The 21,729-nt window shown below is 39.8% G+C and overlaps 1 protein-coding gene across 8 annotated transcripts in view; it reads left to right on the forward strand.

Annotated features, from left to right (window-relative positions):
- The window catches only part of PTPRM (protein tyrosine phosphatase receptor type M), an 824,073-nt gene that overhangs the window by 156,486 nt on the left and 645,858 nt on the right, over window positions 1-21,729 (forward strand). The gene's annotated exons all lie outside the window — the stretch shown is intronic.

Raw genomic sequence — 21,729 nt, forward strand, 5'->3', positions numbered from 1 at the left:
CTTAAAGGAAGAAGCTCCATCTGAATGTCTTTTAGAGAATTCACTGCTTTACGTTGCCTGTCCTGTATTGACACTTAGGGAAAAAGACTTCTCTCTTTTAAACTCTAAGGCTACACGGCCTGATACAGTAGCTGTTTAGCCATATTTGGCTATTTAAATTTAAACAAATCAAAACTAAGTAAAATTGAAAATTCAGTTCTTCAGTCACACTAGACGTATTTCTAGTGCTCGAGAGCCGCATGTGGCCGGCTGGTACAGTATTGGACAGTTCTGAATATTTACATCGTCAGAGAAGGTTTTATAAAATGGGGCTGCTCTCAGGACTGTGAAGTCTTGGTTTTCTCCACCCCCTCCTTAGCTCCAAGCATGAGGCGTCCTGTCCGTGGCCATCCTGGGTTTGGTAGTGTAGGGAGGTGGTACGTGTGTAGACGGCAGTCTTTCTGGCTTTCTGAACTGGGGCATGGTGCAAATCTCTCTTAGCCTCCGTTTCTTCATTAGTAAATGGGAGTGACCATTATATATAAAATGCATGTACTGTTCTGAGTACAAAATGAGATATTTCATGGATACTTCTTAGTGGGAATTCAGCGAATGTTCCTCGCAGACACTGAGTGTTCAGTGGGCATCACCGCGGAGAGCTCATGCCCCCTGACCTTGGCTGTATTCAGGCTGTGACGAGGAGGTCGACAGCCGCTTGTGTCTGTAGCCCTAGGGTGGCACTCAGTTTCACTGAGGCAGAGAAGCCCGTTTTCCCAGCAGCCGTGCTTGACTTACTCCAGGAATGTGGGACAAAGATTTGACATTGCCACTGAGCAGGGCTTCCAGACCAGAGCATTTTAAAACATTGACAGCGAGGATTTTACTTTCCTATGCCCACTTTCCTTTGTGATTTTTAATAAAATGTTTTCTTTGTCAGTCACTAGTATTTTCAACCTTATGTTGAAAACACATAGGAATGGTTCAGTGTTTCCTGTATGGCTTCTGTGGAGCGCTGAAGGTGGGCATTTTTGACAAAACTGTTATAACTCCTAATAAGTGGCTTGACCTTTAAGGCCTAGGAAACTAAATTTTAAGGGGTTTTCATCTCAGTAAGGTGCCTGTGCCTCTGATGAGATTGGTTTCATCTTTCAGGGTTCTACTTTGAAAGAAACCAAGAATTCCTTTAGTTTAAATGAAACCTTATCCATGGCTTAGCCTCTACAGATGCAGGGGAAATCAGCCTTTTTGTCCTATAATTGCTTTCATCAGTTCTCTAAGGCAACAGCCAAATTACAGAGCCCAGGGGAGGAAGTTCTCCACAGGGAAGTTCCTGTTTACAGGAATGGCTGTGCACCCATTTGTCAAGAGCAGTTGTTATTCTGATGTGCCACCTTTTATTCCTCCCAGTTGTATAAAAAAACATAGCATCTTTTAGAACCTAATTACCTACCATTAACACATTGTTCTCCACTGAAGTTTCCTAGAGTTCCAAGGAAGACACAATATGGGTGTGTGGAAAGTGATGGGTAGATATCCTTAAATATCAAAACTAAAGTGATCCTACATATAAGTTTTAACTTCCCATTTAAATGTATATATATATATTTTATATTAGTTTCAGGTGTACAACATAGTGATTAGACATTTACGTCACTTACAAAGTGATCTCCGGATAAATCCAGTACCCATCTAACACTATACATAGTTATTACAATACTATTGACTATGTTTCCTATGTTGTACTTTACATTCCTGTGACTGTTTTTATAACTGGTAATTTGTACTTCTTAATCCCTTCTCCCTTTTCACTCGTCCTCCGGCCCTCCTTCCATTAGGCGACCATCAATTTGTTCTCTGTATCTATGGGTTTGTATCTGTTTAATTTGTTCATTTGTTTTGTTTTTTAAATTCCACATTGTAGGGACAGAGTCCCAGAGAACAGTTTCCAGGCTCTCGGCCTCTCGTGGAAAGGTGCTGGCTGGGTTATTAGACGGCCATCAGCTGTTACCGGTTAGCCATTTGCCACTAATATAACTGCGGCGGCTACACTAGGGGGTGGGTTGGTTGGTTGGCAGAGAAGCAGATGGCAGATTGAGGCTAGCAAGTGCAGTTAGCAAGTGGATTGTGGATTGCAGATTCTGTTGATCCTACTTCCTGTGTCTCATCCGGCTGCCAGCGAGACTGGGGTGCAGGGAGACCCCCTGTTGGGGTACAGGAGGATGTTTGCTTTTGTGTCTCGACCAGCCGCCAGAGAGAATATAGTGGTATGACTCCCCTACCTATGGCTCCGTGGGTGTTCCTTTTTGGCCTCGCCATAGCCTGCGTTCTTATGCGGGGAGCGGGACCAGAGACCCTGCATGACACACATATAAATGAAATCATATAGTATCTGTCTTTGTCTGTCTGACTTATTTCACTTAGCATAATAATCCTCTAGGTCCATCCATGTTGTTGCAAATGGTAAGATTTCATTCTTTTTTATGGTGAGTAACATTTCATTGTATAAATGTACCACATCTTCTTTATCCAATTGTCTCTTGATGGATACTTAGGTTGCTTCCATATCTTGGCTCTTGTTTTAAGTTGCAGCGAGTGAAAAAATACATTGGCTGTTTCTAACAGCTTAAAAAATTCCAACACAGAATTTTGGATACACGAATGCAGAACTGGGCTTTTAATTATTTTTCTCATACAACACAGAGGCTCCTGAGACTTTCTCAGTCTAATTGTGCAAAATAGTTGAGTCACTGGAGTTTTCCTATTCAGTGATGTGTCTTTCTATTCATCATTTCATCCATTCACCCAATTATCTATTCATCATTCAACTTAAGGTATTGTACTAAGAAATTAGGTGGATAAAAAGGTGTATACTTGAGAAATGTAGTTTTGTCTTTTTGAAGAACTTTTTGGTTTAAAGGAGACCTGGGGATTTTGTATGGCAGATGACAGTTCAGGCACTGAACAAGACTCTGAAGCATACTTGAATCCTGTAAGACGGAAGTGAGAGACAGAGCCAGAAATAGATTACGGTAATCCTAAATTTACAGAATTGTTAATAATTTATCTTGAAAATAGAAATTTAACTTGAAAATTCGAAATGAAGTTGCACTGGGTTATATAGGAGAGTATTTGTCTATGACATGGGTACCATTCATAATGGTTCCCTGTGCTTTTCCTGGTTTAATTCTGATAACAGAAGCCAGTGATGATATTCCCATTGGAGTGATAAGAAAAGAGAGGTGCAAGAATGTTAAGTAACATGTCCAGGTGTCACCTAACTGTAAGCGTTCAAATCTAGGTTGGAATTTAATATCAGACTCCAGTGCTTAAGCTTTAAGTTGTTCCGAGTAGAAAGGAAAAGGGCCCAAATAACCAATTCTGTATCGCCACCTCGTGTGCCCACTGATTGTCACTTAACTGTCCTTTGCCTAATTTTTATCACCTACAACAATGGGAATTGTAATACCTGTCTTACCAGACTTAGGACACTATGTGAGGATGTCATAGAATAATGCATGTAAAAATGTTTGGTGCCGTGTATCATGTTACATAAGTGAAAGTTAGTATTCTTATACTTCTTACATCACATTTTTAAATGGAATCTTTCACAACAGTCTAAGGAATTCTTCTGTCTTAGCTAATGTCAGTGAGTCATCAGTTTGTCCCCAAGTGTTTACGTGGTGCTTCATTACTGTGGAATACCAGAGTGGTAGAGACATAGACAATTACTTTACAAGTTTTGAATAATTTTTGAAAGGCATATATAAGCATTGTGACTTGCCCAATGTAGTGGGCAAATACTCTCCTATAATACTACATTCTTAAAATAAAAAGGGAAAGACTGGTTAAAACCTGGTATTTTAACAAACCAGACAAAACGTGTAATTCCTTCATTATTTAGAAGTAGATGTCTGGCTTTACCACTATAGGGCATTACCACCGTAGGGTAATGTCAGTGAATTTTATCTTGAAATATTGGATATTGAATATTGAATACTTTGGAAAAAAAACAAAAAGGGGGAATTTATATGTAGTATAAATCATTCCTTACATATGTTTTGATTTGCAAACTGGTTTATAGAAACCTATGCTCTTCTTCAAAATTATAGATTGAGAATATCCATAGACGCTTTCAATATTAATAACCCTGTTGTTTACATAGAAGCAGGAATATATTATTCGGCAACTCTTATTCTGGGTTTAGTGTTTTCTTATCTGAGAAGCTTCATGAGTGTTTTGAAATAACTGTAAAACTCATCACACAAATGGCAGTGATTACCATGAAATCAGGCTTCTGACTTAGATTTTCCTGCAATTAGTGGGAAAGCATCACACTTGGTTTTATGTTGTTTAGATTGACTGGGGAAATCCTTTTTAAAGCCTAAACCAGACTATATATTTTCAAGAATTACTCAGTAGAGCTTCTTTTAAAAGTCTTGTGAAAAATAAGTAAAATCAGGTTTGAAAAAATCAAACCAGATTTGTCTGCAGGTTTGGTGCTGAAAATGCTACGGTGTGAACATCACACCGTGCTGCAAAAGAATAATCAGTGTATTTGTTTTCCTACATGTTGTAAGAGCACAATAATTACTCAGAATGAATATCGAATGCTAAGGTTTTTGTCCTAGAGCATTTAAAAGGTGGTAGGAAACTGAATTGGCAGGTGAAAAAAATCATTCCGTTATTCTGTAAAGAAGCATGTCTTTATACGAATAGAGGGGGAGTGAGGTGGAGTAATTATCAACTATATTTTAGAAAATCTTATATAAAGGTAAAACCCACAACCTGTCCTTTATGCCCTGTCCTACCTTCCCACGTGGCTATATTTTCCTGCACAGAACTTAGGATCGATGTACTTGGCTAACTTATGATGTTTATTTTTATATTGTTTCACCTATTAAGATCTATCCCAATGCCTAGAACAGTGCTGGGTATCGAGTAGGTAATAGATTACTTTTTGTATTGAATAAATGAACCAGAAGTTGTGTTCTTTATCTCTGTGGTCTTCAGTTTATTTATCTAAAAAATGGGAAGTATACTGGGCACCCCCCAACATTTTTCCAATGCACCTCTGAAGATAATTGTGATCATAGGCATTATCTTATTTTTAACTGAGATTTTTAACTCCAGTAGAAAGACCATCAGGAGAATGGAATTTTGAAGTCAGAATACTAACTCTGAACCTCAGCATGCCATTTTCTGTCTTTCTATCACATAGTTTGTATTAAGGAGCAAATCAGAAAAAGTATAATAAGTAGTGGTTAAGAGACTCAGCTCTGAAGTTCTTTTGAACTGGGCTCAAATCCTGACTTAATCTTTTGGTAGCTTATGGACCTAAGTAAATAATCAAAGTTCTCCAAACTTCATCTTCTGTACTATAAAATATCAACAATAAGCTGTAATTCCTAGGGTTGTTGAATGGAAATAAAAGTGTATTGGTCCAATAGGACTAAGTGGTTTTAGGCCGACATTTTGCTGAGAACAATTAGAAACCTCGACTATACTTGTATATATACATATATATATGTATGTGTATATATACTTGTGTATATATATATGTGTGTGTATATACATATATATATATATATATATATATATATATATATATATATATATATATATATACTTGTATATACAATTGTCTATTTAAAGTTATCAGAGGCCTGCTGAAGGGTAGTTACGTGATCCAGAAAGCCCACTGAGTGTCTCAGCCTCTCAGCCTGTGCTTTGGTAACTGGCAGTAGGTATCAAAGAGCATAGCTTTCAAGACACTCACAGGCCTGGGGGGAGGGCAACTAGATTAGAGCCCAGGGCCTGCTAAGGAGAAGATAAATACCCCAGGCTTGGAGATTCTGAAGGCCGCATCCTAGGTATTAGAGTGACTAGGAAGTAGACGAGCCCAAATCATCTCAATCTCTCATTGGGTTAAGGTAGCCTGGAATTGCTAGTATTCCAAGCCTATCTGCTTGTCAGAAGCCCATCAGAAATAACCGGACTTATAAGAGATAGTAAACCTCTGACCAAAAACCAAAAGAAAATGCAGACAATAGAAACAGATCTATAGGGTATCTCAAAAAAAGGGAGTTGAGATGTATGTGCTTTAAAATAAATATGATTAATATATTAGAGTCATTAAGAGACAAGTTTGAGAATTTTGTTATCAGTTACTAGAAATTCTAAACTTGAAAAGTACAATAGCTAAAATCAAAAACTGAATAGATGATTTAAACACATGAAGAGAAAAGTAGTGACAAGACAGAATGAGATATCCAGACTGATGCAAAGAGGACAAGAGATGAAAAATACAGAAAAGAGCCTAAGAGACAAATGGACATGGTGGGTTCATGTAACTTAACATGGAAGTGGAGTCTCAGAAAAAGTGGAAAGAAGAATGGGATAAAAGCAATGTCTGAAGAAAGGGTGCCTCAGAATTACTAAAATTGATAAAAGACATCAGGCAGAGATTTGGGAAAATTACAGACTTCCACAAGACAAACACAAAGAACACTAGACTTAGGTATGTCAAGGTCTAATTACTGGAAAATCAAAGACAAAGAGAAAATGCTAGAAGTAGCCAGGGAAAGGAAGACATGATTTTCAAGGAAGTGAAAATGAGGTTTTGAGTTGATTTGTCAACAGAAACAATAGCATCCAGAAGACAGTGGCATGATATTTTTTAAGTCCTGGAAGAATTCTACCAATCTAGAATTCTCCATCCAGTCGTGGCAGTCTTCGAAAGTAAAGACATAATGCAGATATTTTCAGATATAAACAACTTTATTGACCCACTAAATTCTTTAGGGCCCTCCACAGAATACCCAAAGAACTGTATTTTCAATCAGTAAAACCTGACCACCATGTACAATGACCTTTCTGTAAAATCATGTGCTCAGGGTTCCAACTTGAACACCTCTTCCCTCTGCCTTTTCACCCCATTATATTCTTGGCTATAGGATGAGGCCCCTTTCCCCATTTCTTTTACCAGTTGGATGGTGAACGTGTGGTGACTGTTTCCATGGAGACCTTGCAGGGAAGATGGAGGGAGGTAGAGAGGCATCAGAGGCTGTATACAAGGTCAGACAATTAAGTTCGCAAACTCATCCTAGAAAAAGTGCTACATCCATCATTTCTGAGTATCACTACAGTCACCTTTGAAGTACTCCCCTTGGGAAATTGCATTGACACCAGCGCCTAGTCCACCCTTCAAAGCAATTTTGGAACATTTTTTCTGGAATTGTCAGCAGAGCTGTTGTCGTATTACCCTTGATGTCCTGAATGTCATGAAATGTCTTCCTTTCAGTATTTCCTTTATCTTCAAGTAAAGAAAGAAGTCATTGGGGGCCAGATCAGGTGAGTAGGGAGGGTGTTCCAATCCAGTTATTTGTTTACTGGCTAAAAACTCCCTCACAGACAGTGCTGTGTGAGCTGGTGCATTGTCGTGATGCAAGAGCCATGAATTGTTGGTAAAATATCCAGGTTTCAAACTTTTTCACACAGCCTTTGCAGCACTTCCAAAAAGTAAACTTGGTTAACTGTTTGTCCAGTTGGTACAAATTCGTAATGAATAATCCCTCTGATATCATAAAAGGTTAGCAACAAAATTGCAACAAGTTCACGAACTTAATTGTCACACCTTGTATGTAAATTCAAGGGAGAGAGGGAACCTAATGAAAACCTTTGTGGCTCCAGGGTCTCTTCCAGGCATGAGCCCTTAGTTGACATAGCCTTAGGTGGTTAGTTGCCCTTAATTGAACAGCTTGGCTCTAGCCAATGGGTTGTGGGTAAACAGTGGGCTATGGCTGGAAGTGCTGTGTTCCACGAAGTGCCTTCAGATGAGGGATACATACTTTCCCCCTCCTCCATCCTTCTGCGTGGAACGTAAATGTGCTGGATGGAACCCAATATCCACATGAAGATCAAGGCTACACCTTTGGACTATGGAGCCAAGGGCGGGAGGGATTCGGGATCTCTGGGGACATGATGGAGTGTAACTGCCATGTGAGCCCCAGGCTGTTTACAGACTTTACCTATTTGGGGGAGAAATACTCTGGTGTCTTGTGTAACCTGCTGACATTTGGGTTTTCCTGCCCTTTTTTGGACTAATTTAATCGTAAATAATATAGGAGGCAAAAGCCAAATATAATGTCCCAGCATCATTAGTGATGGTGATAGATTAATATTTATTAGCACCCCAAATCCTTAACTACTGTCACTATTAAAATGAACCACTTTGCAAACAAGAGGCAGAGTTCTTGACTTAGGGGACCCCCAGTTTCCTAGTCCCATGTTTGAAAACAGCATCACTAATGAAACCCCTTTTCTCCCTCCTCCATTGGAAGCAACCCCCAACATAGATGAGATGTCCTGGAAATTTCTCTTCAGTAACAAGTTATGAGGCTATTTGCCAGTGTTTCACTCTTAGTTAATTTTAGAATTACTCAGTTGGTCTAAGTTTGCTTAGGACGAGACCACTTGCATTTGAGGCAATTTCGTTTAGTATGAAATGCTTTGAAGTTCTTCTAGCCATTCTAATATTTGCCTTTGGGGTTACTTGCCCCCATAAGGTCCCCAAATGGCCTTGGTAAGAACTAGGGAATTCTGCAGGAACAGGAATAGAATGTGGCCAGTCTTGTTGGAAGGAGAGTCTGTGGGGAGGGGGCAGAATGGTTCTTCTCACCCTTACCCCCATTACAGCACTGTTTTAGCTGGCAGAATTACCACCCACTGTTTTTGTTGGCAGCTCTACTGCAAGCTGTGTGTGTTAAAAACCACCATTTTATTTTATTTTTTTTTTGTCAAGCTGTTTTGACAGGGAGTTGGTCTTTAAATAGTAATTGCTCATTAATTGCATCTCTCCCTACAATCCAGAACTTGCCTAATCTCCTTGTATACTTTGGACTATCCAGAGATGTAAACCAATATATTTTTATTATTACCGAGATTATGGTTGTGTTAAAAAAAAAATCTTTCTTGGTACCATGTAGGAATGCATGACTGTGATAGGACTTGGAGCCCTATTAAGTGTAATTACAGTCTGACCCCATTTGCTCCTAATAGCCTGAGCCCTGGTAATGAGGTGGCGTACGGTTTGTGCTTAGAGGGTCACAGGCAGAAAGATGGGCTTGCTGGGGGAGTCAGTAACTTTAATGATGATTTACCTGAATCAAGTACTTTGTGGTTTATAAAGCATGGGTATATTAGGTTGGTGCAAAACTAATTGCAGTTGAAAATATTAAAAAGTAATTGCAAAAACCGCAATTACTTTTTCACCAACCTAATATATTCTCCATCCCCATGTTAGTGATATTTAAAAGGAAATCTTTGCAGAAATCCCCAGGGTTAAACAATTCTGTTTTTAAGTGAGGTTGTTTGCTTTGCAAGGCCACATCTGTCTCAGCTTTGTCAAGCATTTAAAAAATTCATTTAAAGCAAGTTGGATAAAAGCCCGTGTTTGCAGATGGCTTAAGAAGCATGGTATCTAATGTTAAAATGACAGTTAATGTCAGTTAACTGTTGCTTATTTGATTTCTTAAGCAGGATTCTTTATTCACTTTGGGTTTTAAGACCTGCTATCCTACTTGATAGGAATTTCCATGTAAATCCCCAAATACGTTATATCTTTCTAGGTTTTGCTAAGAAAATTGGAATTACAGTATAGTTTTGTGACTAAATGATGTTTTTCTCAGCTATCATTTTAATAACTGTAAAAGGAAATACCATGGGGATACATTTAGTTCTGATAAGATAAATTTAAATTTATATTCTTTATTCACTTTTACGTTCTGTTGTTTTATTTATTTAAAAACATTCAGATGTTTCTCAGCCTCTTCGTGAAACAAGCTTGTTATAGGCTATTTTTTAACATAACATCGTTTATATTGCCAAGTCTTCCTCCAACATACTTTGTGGATTTAACCCTTTCTCCCGATTTTAAAGCCATCTATGTGCTCATTGTCAATAACTAGCCTCTTTTTTAATTCTGGTTCATGCTGCACAGCTGCAAATTGAATACTGTTCTTTGTGCGGGAATGGGTCTTTATTGGCCATTAAAGCAAATAAGACTTTTCTGTTTGACATTTCAGCCCCTCCACTCTAACACCTGAAGTTCTTACCTTGCCTAGGCCATACCCCACTCTATCCTACCTACCTATTGGTCACTTCCAGCACAGTTCTTTTCCCCACAAATCTGGATAATATGTGTGCCATCTCATGACCACAGTTTATTTCATCTAATTTCTTCATTTTCGGACAAGTGCCTATCCATCTAGAATTGCCTCCTTCACAGCCTCTGTCTCCAACAAAACTGAACTCCCAGCCTAACTGAACCTTTAAAAGTCGAGGGTTGAATATCCAAGGCCAGAAATTATAAGACTGAAGCAAGTCGCTTCAGGATAGGGACAAAGATAGTTTCTTCTAGGTGCCTATGGCTGAGCAGAGGTTGCTGGCCAGTGTGCCCCAAATAGGTTCCAGGTGTTACTTTCCTCCCAGGAGAACAGAGACTGGCCTTGTCACTCCTGACCCAAGTGAGATGTACAGGTATTTGTTTTCTGTATGTTCTGTGATGCGAGGAAGGGTGGGTACGCGGCTCTCAAGGCCAATATCAGTTTGTTCCCAGCTTATCTCTCCCACTTGATCTGCGGTCCCCAGGAATGTCTGTTCTTGGGTACCACTTGTGCTCCCACACCTTTGAGATGGATCTGACATTGCTGATTGCCTGTTTGATGTGTTTCCCATTGTCGTTCTCCTGACTCATCTAGTCTTGTAAATAGCCTGAAATGTTAGAGTCACATTGGACTTTTCATTATTGGTCCAGCCTGACATTTAACGTGGTTGGATTTTCATTCCCACTGATGCTCACTTCTGTTCCTTTTATACATTACCACTGCCATCATCTGCCCGTATTGGCTCTGCCACTCCAGGTAGGTGATTTCATGGCCTAGGGTCTTGGATTTTCTCCTCTGAAAACAAAGGGAATTGGGACTCAGGTTTTTCACATGTGATTTTTGAAGCCGGACTGGTATCTGAAAAGACAATTTTTTATTTACAAATTGTGTGACTTTGGGTAGAAAACGTATTTGTTCCAAACCCGTTTCTTCATTTGTGAAGTGTATACACTCATTCCTGATAGAGTCGCCATGGGCATCAGATGAGAGGCGTCTTTGCAGTGTGACTGGCAGTGCTGGCATCAAGGGCACATCTGACAGATACGCAAACTGTCACAAAATCCTCTAATCTGGTCACTTTCACTGTCTAGTTCCTGAGTCTTCCTCTGTGAAGAATTTCCTCACACCTCCCTCTCCAGCCAATAGTAATCTTTAGTTGAAATTTTTTTCATACTGCTTTTACTCTGAACAATTAATCCCAAATTTATTGTGTGCTACCCATGTGAAGTGTCGGTTCTGTGGTAACATAGGGAGGCGTTAATTAGTTGGGATGAGGTGGGCATCTCAGGGACCTTGTTACTAAGGGAGGGTTGCGTAAGCCGAGCGCTCGGTGTTGTAGGGAGTTGCTCTGTAATAAGAGGTTTTAAGAGTATTCCAGGAGGAGGGACCCGCAAAGGAATGCGCAAACCCCTGGAGTAACAATTGTGACATAGGTCAGAGCAGCAAAAGGCCAGTGTATTAGTCAGGGTTCTCCAGAGGAATGGAACCAATAAGATACAAGACCCAAGATCTGCCACACGCAAGCGAGAGACCCAGGGAGACTGATGGTGAGGTTCTGAGAATCAGAGGGTTGAAGGTTTACACCTTCCCATTCCGAAGGCAGGAGAAGACTGAAGTCAGGCACAGAGGGCAAATTCTTCGTTCCTCCACCTTTGTGTTCTCGTCAGGCCCTCAGTGGATTGGACGATGCCCACCTGTATCTGTTCTACTCAGTCTACTGATTCAAACGTTAGTCTCCAGCAGCACCCTCACAGATACATGTAGAGGTAATAGTTAGCAAAATATCTAGGCACCCCGTGATCCAGTGAGGCTGACATTAGATTAACCATCACTGCCAGTGTGGCTGCCTCCAGAAAGGAAGGATCAAAGAAGTGTTGTGGTGTTCTCTCACTTCTGAACTCGTTTGCTTGTGTTGGAATGTCCTTTGGCCAGAGCACCACCTTCTTGACAAGATTGTAAACCTCTGAAACAGAGACTAAATGTGCTTCATTTTCTACCTTTAAAGAGATGACCAGTCTTGTCCACTGGATTATAGATTGTTGGTATTAACCGTTGAGTTCCATGAGGCAGACGCTGCTTCAATTTCATTGACCGCCATGTCCTAACAACACTCAGTCCACAGTCCACACACATAGTTACCTGTGCATATTTATGGAATGGATGCCTTTTCTATCCGTCATTTACGAAGACTGATAGCCCCTTTTTAAAATTACATTGCTCCCTCCTATTCCCCTTTCAGCTCACACACACACACACACACACACACACACACACACACACATATACACACACATACATTTTTAACCGAATGAATTATAGTTGATCCTTAAATAACATAGGTGTGTTTAAACTGTGCAGTCCACTCATACACTGATTTTTTAACATAAATATACAGTTGATTCTCCTTATGTCCAAGTTTTGCATTGTCATTCAACCAACCCTAGATGGAAAGCAGTTTTGTTGATCTGAAGTTGGGACTCCACATATTCGGAAGGCTGACTGTATGCATTATTCTGTGCTATTTTATAGATGGGATTTGAGCACCCTTGGATTTTGTTTACCGTGGGGGGTTCTTGTAACCAATCTCTCACAGATACTAAGGGATGACTGTCAAGTTTTGGGGGAGTTAAAGTTATATGTGGATTTTTGACTGCATAGGAGGTCAGCACCCCTAACCCCGACATTGTTCAAGGGTCAACTGTAAATGTTTTTTGGTTTCAGCTCTTATTGAAAATGTCATCTTGTAAGGAGTAGCAGTTTCCTGCCTAAGCTAATAAACCAAATTGAATTATGCTGAATGCATTTCTGTGTTTTCTGTATCTTTGTAGTGTGTAATCTTCATGGTATGATTCTGAATGTCATTTGCACTCAGACTGTATGACATTCTAGAAAAGTACATTTGATTAGCTTTGAGTACTTTTCTTTTTTAATATTCTGTGATTTACAGAAGTAGGAAACATGACAGTAATGGTTAATTTTAGGGTTTATTAATGTTGGACATGGACTTGTGAGCTATGAAAAAATACTCAGAGAAAGCTACCTACTCAGCTCAGATGTCCTTTGGCTTCTTAGTTGTGGCCATGTGGCAAAGAATTTGTTTCTTAAGTTTGTTCCTTTGATGGGTATTCTTGGCTTAAAATCGTGTTTATTTTTTATAAGTATTCTTAATTGTCTAACCCTTCTTTAAAGAAAAAAGTCCCTGAAGAGTATAATGATTGGGAAATTGTGGATTCTGGAAATGTTATGATGAGCAAGACATGGAGGGAAGTCTTCCAAATCTCTGATTTAGCAGAGGTGTTGAAGCTGGTTTGGAAGGCGATACAGATCTTTTTGTAGTCATATAAATTTGTTTGGACATGTTTGGAAAACATAATTTTGCAAAATGTCCATTGAGAGGTAGCCGGTGATCTCTGTATCTTATCCAGTATTTGTGAAGGGAAAAAAAAATTGAGATAGGTAAGTTTTGAAAGCAGGTACATCTTGATTTGAGTGTTAGATACTGTTATTAACTTGCTTATCAAATCTTCAGAAACTTACCTCTGCAAGCTTTAGTTTGCACATCTGTTAAATGAGTACAGTACTTCCTGTATGGTAGGGTTATTGACTATCGGTTATTGAGTATAAGCAACTGCTGCGTAGCCACAGCTGGTGATCCGTGAGTATGAAATTCCCAGTAAATAATACAGCCAGAGTTTAAATCAAGAGTTAGCGTATCTACTACTGCAGACGAGCTTTGCTGTACTACTTTTAAGAAGTTTCAAATGGTTAAATTTGCTTCTTTTTAAACATGCCATTTTTATCATTGTTCATATCATTTTGTTTTGGCTGTACCTCCTAATGTTTTTGGTAGAATCGCACCATTTTCTGTTGGCTTAATTTATAATTCTATTTTCTTCTTGGCTGTATGCATACTATTTCATTTTGGGACCCGTTTCGCTGTTGGATTTTTGGCTTCAGTCACCTTTTTTGTTTCCTTCGTCTCTTTGGCCCATCTCCTCCTATTTCATTTTGGCATTGCTAACATAACTGTTCATGTGTGTGCTGTAAGTCTACCCGATATGTCATCAGCGGTGCAGTAATCATTTTTATTCTTTTTTATTTTTCAAAAGGACAAGCTTATATTTCAAGTATGTGAAAATGCGTCAGAACTTCTTGTTGGATATAGATTAGTTGACATTTTAAATCTTAAAACAGTATTGCGCAGTTGTGTGTTTTAGTTTTCCATTTCTTCTTTACCCTTTTCATCATACACCTTATAGTTTTTGTCATCAATAAATGATTATTAAGGATCCTAATGTATATAGCACTTTGCTGGACTTTGCATGGAGCAGTTTAAAGAGACCCAGTGCAATTCCCCCCAAACACACACACACACACACACACACACACACACACTTTCTATGCGCTTATTTTAGGCAGAGTTTTATGAAATACAAATTATCATCCTTAGGTACTTGACTATAAAGCAAATATGGACAAGTAGGCCAAGCAAATATTTGAATGAGAGAGTATGTGGATAGTAAACAAGTAGACATGAACATCGTTTACCATAGACGAGGCTTCCAGCTCCCAAGATGTTACCTCCCTTTACTGTCTCCACTTTCCCTATGTCAGGCTCCTTGCCACGTTGCCTGGAATAATTGCTAGGCAGTTGTGCCACTTGAAAATGAGTCAACGAGTCCTTTGATTAGACTGGCAGTTGCACTACCTGTGATAATATCTTTGCAGCAGTGTTGCTGTATTCTTTTCAGTCTTTTCTCTGGAGAAAATAAGCAGCAGCAGGAGTGGACAGCAGTGGTTCAGGGGAATATTAGGACAAGTAGGAGGCAGGATCCCCCTACTGAGAAGGCCAAAGGGAGAGGGGGAGTCCCTCTGTCTTCTCTCCGGTAGCAGGAATGTGGACTGTGTCCAAGAGCTCTGACAATTAAGTTCGTGAACTTGCTGCAACGATGTTGCTAACCTTTATTGATATCAAAAGGATTATTCATTATGAATTTGTACCAACTGGACAAACAGTTAACCAAGTTTACTATTTGGAAGTGCTGGAAAGACTACGTGAAAAAGTTAGATGACCTAAACATTTTGCCAACAATTCATGGCTCTTGCATCACGACAATGCACCAGCTCACAGGGCACTGTCTGTGAGGGAGTTTTTAGCCAGTAAACAAATAACTGTATTGCAATACCCTCCCTGCTCACTTGATCTGGCCCCCAATGGCTTCTTTCTTTACCCGAAGATAAAGGAAATATTGAAAGGAAGACATTTTGATGACATTCAGGACATCAAGGGTAATACAACGACAGCTCGTTGACCATTCCAGAAAAAGAGTTCCAAAATTGCTTTGAAGGGTGGACTAGGCACTGCCATTGGTGGATTAGTTTCCCAAGAGGACTCCTTCGAAAGTGACCATAGTAATATTCAGCAATGAGGTATGTAGCACTTTTTCTAGGATGAGTTCCTGAACTTAATTGTCAGACCTTGTATATTCAGCCAAGTAGAAGCTTAATGCCAGAAATGTGAGTCTTGAGGGAATGACCAGTGGGATTAGTTAGAAATGATTCTCTGTGTGGCTTTTGCAGAGGGCAGAGGGAGGTGTTTCTAAGTCTAGTGATCCCAAGCGGACTGCTCCTCTGGCCCGATCCTGTCTGTGGCTTTCCTCTCTAGGTCATGGCCAGAGCATGGTTCTCTAGTCTCCCACTTATTAGCTACGTTTCTGGTGAATTGCTCTTCTATGTAAATTTACCAGGGTACACTCTGTGATATTTGGAGCCAAGAATCTGAAGATAATAATAATCAGACATATCAAAGAATGGAGGGAAATATACTTCTACAGGAAGGGGAGAACTGTCAGTGAAACCACAGACAAACCAGAGATTGGCCTTAAAGAAAAAAAAAAAAAAGCCAGGGAGAACCAAAGTAGATCTATTAGAGTTTAGAGTGGAAGGTTATGGCTGGAATTAGAGGACGTAACAAAGAAGAAAACAAGCTTGGTTTTTCATTTCAAAGGTCCTCTGAGGAGCTGGATATTGTGAGCTGTACAATCAACACGGCCTTTTTTCATAGTGAGAAGGAGTACCAGAATGAGAAGATGAATAAGAAAATGGCAGCCCATCCTTTTAGGGTGTGGTTAAGGGTAGTCTTGCTGCTCCAGCTGAGAATGACATGTATCATCCTTATGGAAGAGTTGTAGCTGATTGAATTTGGGTCCAAAGCAAAAGCAGGATTTGAAGACAGTGCAGGAATTTTATTCTATGTAGCGTGTATTATTTGGCTTTTAAACTAACTTGAAATAAAATGAGATGAAAACAATCTGCCTCCATTGCCTTGTCTCTTTTCTCAAATGTTGTTGGCCCCGTGTGTGATGAAGACTTTTATACAGCAATCCTGCCTTCAAAAAAAGATAGGATACAATTAATTATATTTGTGCTCTTCTACGCAGTTTTTATTTTGCACTGGTTCCTTTCCAATTATCTGCCACCCTCTGTGTGGGAGCTTAAAGAATACGCAGTTTTAAGCTGAGAGGCTGCTATGGTCACATCCTTTTCGGTGCAAACCTTGCTCTCTCGAGTTTCACTTGCAGGACTTTGTTCATTTTGAATTCTCTGTAAGATCCGTCTTCATTTCCTCTGTTCCGATCAGACCCCTGCATTTCCTTGTACTCTTTGTCCAAACAAAATTGTTTTCATCGTACTGGGTGGAACAGTAGATGCAGTTCCAGCTTGGATATTAATTTCCTTTCTAGTACAGTGGTTCTGAGCTGGAGTGCATTAGCATTTCTTTTCCATTTTGAAAGAAGATTTGATCTTGGAGCACCCTGCCACCCTGTCTGTGTTTTCTTGATGATTCATTGTGGCTGCTTTAGTGTAAGGTCAGGTGTCTGATGCAAATGGAAAAGAAAACAAGCAGTTAATTCTGTGGATCCTTGTATTTTCCTGTAAACATGCCTACTCAGTATTACCTCTCTAAATGCTCTTGTTTAACATGCTTCAGTTTGTAAAGGATTGATTTGTTTGGCAGAATTATTGGTAGTTGATTCTAGGGGTGAATTTCCTCTGATATCTATTTGAGAAAATAAAGCTCACTTCTCCATGCCTTTTTAAAATTAACTTATTTCTGTTGTCATCAGATCTTTATTTAATATTTGTGCTCTTCTCCACAGTGGAGTTAAGATGTCAATTTTTATTTGGGGATAAAATTCAAGGATGACATCTAAGGTGTCCATTTTAGTAAAAATACAATTTTCTTAAGTAGTAGAAATGCAAGGAGCATCCATAGAATAGTTGTCTTACTTTAATTATGTATAACAGTTATACTGTAAGGAAAATGTACCTCTTAGGGGTTAGAAAACCAAGGATCAAATTCCGCCTCGGCCGTCATCCACCTCTGTACTATTGGCAAGTCAGGGCAGTTTCCTGACCTCTTCCCTTGTCTGTAAGATGGGACAACATTTTTGCCCTCCTTTGTCACCAGACTTTTGTGGGTGGCCATATGGAATCATGAATGTGGCAGTGTGCTACTCCATACCTTCCCAGGGTGGACCCCAGCCTGGCGTGGTGTTGCTCCTGGTTTTGCAGCCTGGTCATCAGCCCATCTGTATAGATGTCCTTCTGCACTGAGCTTTGATTCTGTGCACATGTGGTCGCCTTCTCACAACATGCGCTCCCCCCTCTGTGTTCCTGCTCTCTGGAATCTCTCTGCCCTCAAGACTTGACTCATCTGCCCAGCCACACCTTAAATGCCTTCCCCCTTATGGATTCTCCCTTATTCTCCCTAATCTGAAAGAGCCTCTGAGTAATCTCTGGTACTACATTACCTTGTCATCACAATGCTGAATTACTGTTAGTCTCATATGTGTCCTGTATTGCTAACTAGATTAACACCTGTGTTTTGCCCTTTGCGACCACACTGCACAGCGCCCTTGTGTGCATCCAAAGTTATTGGATGCTGACTGGCCTTTGATAAATCAGGCAAATGCCCCGGCCTCAGTTTCCTTATTTGCGTAATACTTTGAGTGCTCTCTGGTCCCATGCAGAAATGTAAATTGGGCATCCTTCAGTCTTATCATAAACAGTTTAGGAGTGACCACCCTGGGCAGCCAGGCACCAGATGTTGCTTCTGAAATAAGATCTGGGTTCTACCATGTTGTCAGGAATACCAGTGCATGAACGCGCACTGACCCCAGAGAGAAGAGGGATAGTCTCATACATGTGACAATTATGGTCATTCAGTGAAGAGCTAATAACCCAGGAGTAAAGAGGAGAGCTAGTACTGTGGCAATGGGTCTTAGTGAGCCAGAGTGTGCTGGGATGGTGGGTGGGAAGCACCTCCAGGAAGTGTAGGGAGGAGTCTGAGAGCCTGCTGAGTATGGGACCCTAGAGTGGTTGTCTGCAAAGTACTGAACCGGCTTGGGGAGCCGGTGAGGATGCAGGTGGAGCTGCCCTCTGGTCATGTGGAAATGACATTGATGAGCTTGGGCTCCTCAGGAGAGAGGGGAGCGGGTGACAGAGGAGCATCTATGGCAGAACCAGTTGATGCCATGAGAGGATAGGAAAATGGCCCCAGCAGAGGATCTTAACCTTCCTTCACCCAGCAGCAGAATCACCAGGAATTAGCTGAAAATTCAGAGGCCACTGCCAGTAATTCTGATTCTGGGTCTAGGCTTAGGATCTGTTTTAAGAAATTATCTGGACGATTTTTGTGCAAGTGGTCAGTGAACTGCCCTTTGAATAAATGCTGAATTTCCTTGAGAGCTTTGTAAACCCAAGGAATTATAAAATTTGTACATTATCCGTTTGTCCTGAGCAGACAGGTCATGGATAGTTCTGTTCAGAGTCTCAAAAGGATCCATAAATTCTCAAAAGTTTAAGAATCACTGAGCCAGTAGAAGAGTATGTAAAACAGAATGAGAGCAGTGCTACCACAGGAATACTAGAGAACAATAACCTTTAAAGAAACATTTTGTGATGCAAGGAAAGTTGGTATTTTCAAGAGCTCTATTGTAAATGCATTAGGAAAGTGAAGGCTCGCCACTAAACTTGTAATTGGGACTTATGTTTGTGTTAATATCTCAATGTTTAAAGGAAATAGAGCAATGCGGTGGGTCTAAAGATTTACCAATTTATCTATAATAGGTTTTTCTTTTCTAAAACAAGTTTTTTTTCTGACCTAATTAAATCTGGTTTCCCTTGGGTTTCACTTTTTAATTTTCAAGATAGCAATATATAAAAAGTTCAGTATAATGAAGGTCTTTATTGGGGATTATTAGTAACGGTGCCACATTTTGCTCTCCTGCAGTTAAGGTCATGTCTGCGCTTCTATGGTAGACATTTTCTGAAATTTATGGAGGAAAAAATTGATATTGATGCAACTTGGTTTTGACTCCCAACTCAAGATCTTTCATTTCAGTCAAGTGTACTGCTGAAAAGTGATAGCTGCCCCTCTTTTTTCCCTAAATCCAGGGAAAAGTGAGCATGCTGTTTATACTGGCAAAATCAGGACCACAAGTGCGATGTAGTAACACAAGAGGAGGGCTCGGATCAGAGATGTGTTTCTCAGCGAAGGCCGAGGAGGAGCAGTCCGCTTGTTTTCAGCAGTGGAGTTTAGCTCCCAGAGCTCCACGTTTGATTATTGTCTTAAACATTATAGAAATTAAGCTGGTTTGTGAAGTTTCCTCTAGGCAAAGTTATGGCCCCAGGAAAAGGTTATTATTTCTTAAGCCCAGTCAGTATTATATTGATGCACACGGGTTTATTTTCAATTCACAGGTACCCAGTGCTAGGTTAGATATTATTAAAAGTAAGTATCCAATATGGCCAAGGGCCAACAGTAAGCTTACTGAAAGAACATCCTATAAGAGAGATCCAGGCCACATATAATCAAGTGTAAAATTACATACTCAGAGGATGAAAACCAACTATATGGTGACACTTTGATTAATTAATCCCGGTAACCACAGCTTCTTATAAATACTGTGTTTCCCCGAACATAAGACCTAGCCAGACAATCAGCTCTAATACATCTTTTGGAGCAAAAATTAATATGAGATGCCGTATTATTTTACTATAATATAAGACCCGGTCTTATATAATATAATATAAAATAAGACCGGGTCTTATATTAATTTTTGCTCCAAAAGATGCATTAGAGCTGATTGTCCGGGTAGGTCATTTGTTCCGGGAAACATGGTAAGTCAGCCATGTTGGGGACTGGGGGAAATGGCTTCATGAAAAGCAAAGCTCTCTACTCTCCTGGCTTTATATTTAAAATATCCCAATGAATCATTTCTGAAGCAAATAGGGCTCATCCCAAACATATTATAAAATCATTAAATTTGATATTGTCTTGTTTTGGAACTGTTCCCCATCAGCTTTGCCTATGTCTACTGTCCTTAAATTATCTTTTTTAACATAAGAGATATCTCATATCTAGTTATTTGCACTGGTGGATTGTTTAGACAGTAGGTCTAAATAAATGTGTTTTGGAGTGGAAGTGGCTAGAGGACTGATTGTATGAATCCATTTTCATATAGTGTCTTGAGTTTTAGATTTTTGAGCCTCTTTGTTGTAGACTGAAAAATGTAAACTGATTCAAATAATTTTAGACATTAGGAAACAGATGCTGAGGAGCGGGGTGGGTTGAGAAGTGTCCTAGTAAAATTATATTAGATGTTCTCAAATGATTCTTTCAGCAAATATGATATAATCAGCTTGGATTGACTTAGACCCAACTGATCACCCAAATCAGCCCCAGCTCACATAGGATTGAGAATAGTGGGTGTTTCGTCTTGTGAACTTGTGTTCTCTGCTCTTCCTAGACCAGGAACGTGGCCAGCCCTCACACCGATGTTCGTGTCTATAGGATTTCTTCTTATTTCCTCTCTATCTCCTCCTAAACCTTCTCTTCTCTCCTTTTAACATTGAGTTCGACCATCCTTTTGCTTATTTTATTTAACATTATTTTATGTAGCTTTTATATTATAATCAGTCTCCCCTCAATGATACACCTGATACACAACAACACATTTTAACACTTCACTATGTTCCTGATAACGAAGTATTATATTTAATAGAAGAGACAGAAAAATAATAGCATGTATCATATTGTAATGGAAATATTACCTCAGAGAACAGCTAGACCTGAAGTTGTCAAATACTAACTTCTTTTGGTACAAGTCTTATTGCCCATGGCACCCCAATATTTAAAATAAATTAAAATTGAATACGTCAGGTTGAAGCAAGATTTTAGGAAGGCCTGCAGCAGTCTCCCCTTCACAGTCTGAGGGGTCTGAGGCCTCTGAGGATGACTCTGAGAATCGGAGTTTGAAAAACCAATGATCCACTTCATTCACGCTGCTATGTAAATCAGGACACTGAAGAGCAGAAAGGAAAGGGTGCCAGCATTGACGTATTGACTAGCTAGATAGTAGGTAAGTGGACATGTAGGTAGGTAGGATAATGTAATGTCCTACATGTATATGCAGTGGGATCAAAAAATACGGTGAATGTGTAAATTAAAAAATTTATTACAGTAAAAGACACATTGCCATTAATACCCCTCAAATCCCCCCCCCCCACTTCCAACACTTAC

The sequence above is a fragment of the Rhinolophus hipposideros genome, assembly GCF_964194185.1.
Source record: "Rhinolophus hipposideros genome assembly, chromosome: 17".
NCBI lineage: Eukaryota > Metazoa > Chordata > Mammalia > Chiroptera > Rhinolophidae > Rhinolophus > Rhinolophus hipposideros.